Here is a 780-nt window from a genome sequence, read left to right as displayed (position 1 = left end):
GGGGGGGGGCAGGAGGGTCAAGCAGGACCCATGACCCGGGCCTTCTTGCTTGGCATGACCAAGTTAACCCAGCTGCCCTGGCCCCAGCGCCTAGCCACACCCTGTCTGTCTCTCCCTCCCATGTACACTTGGGCCTTCTGTGCCCGGAGGAGGGGGCAGAGAACAGCTTTGAGGGGCTGGAGTTCAGCCCCAGCTCCCTTGGCCGCCCCCTCTCAGGTTTGTGCCTGGGGTCGCCTGATGACACAGCCTGTGTCTCCTGCACCTGCCCCCTCCTGGCATCAACCTCCAGGTCTGGCCCAGGCTGTGTGTGCCCACTTTACCGGGTCCTGCCTGCGCTCCTGCTCTGGAGAACCCCCCACCAGCACCCCGTTCCCCTGCTGAGTGCTCCCGTGGGCCTTTTCTCTGGGCCACCGACCCCCCACCCCCTGTCTGCCCAATTCAGGGATGGCTGTGTAGACTTGGGGGTCACAGAAGAAGGAAGGGCATTCCTAGCAACGGCAGGGACACGCGGGGGCACACCTGGAGGATGGGCAAGCGGGGAGAACCGAAGTCGGCAGGTTGGGGGCTGGGGGCAGGTGCAGAGGGGCAGCTCCCAGAGGGTCCTGTCCTGCTGTAAGGGGGAGGGGTTCCCAGGCTCCCGGCCGTGCTGTCTCATCGGGGCCACTCCTCCCGGGGCTACTGTTGCAGGAAGCGGCGCCTGGGCAGCAGTCTCTGTGCTGGGTGGAGGGAGGGTGGCGGCTGGCAGGGGCCTCGACCAGGAATGTGTGTCCGGGAATGTGG

The 780-nt window shown here is 66.4% G+C and overlaps 1 protein-coding gene across 1 annotated transcript in view; it reads left to right on the top strand.

Annotated features, from left to right (window-relative positions):
* BOP1 (BOP1 ribosomal biogenesis factor) overlaps positions 1–780 on the top strand; it is a gene marked incomplete at its 5' end in the record, with an annotated part of 19,499 nt that overhangs the window by 15,510 nt on the left and 3,209 nt on the right.

Source organism: Neophocaena asiaeorientalis, unplaced genomic scaffold (assembly GCF_003031525.2).
Source record: "Neophocaena asiaeorientalis asiaeorientalis breed wild unplaced genomic scaffold, Neophocaena_asiaeorientalis_V1.1 scaffold177, whole genome shotgun sequence".
In the NCBI taxonomy this organism is placed as follows: domain Eukaryota; kingdom Metazoa; phylum Chordata; class Mammalia; order Artiodactyla; family Phocoenidae; genus Neophocaena; species Neophocaena asiaeorientalis.
Note: the sequence above shows the minus strand (reverse complement) of the source record. Positions and strands in the feature narration are given on the sequence as shown.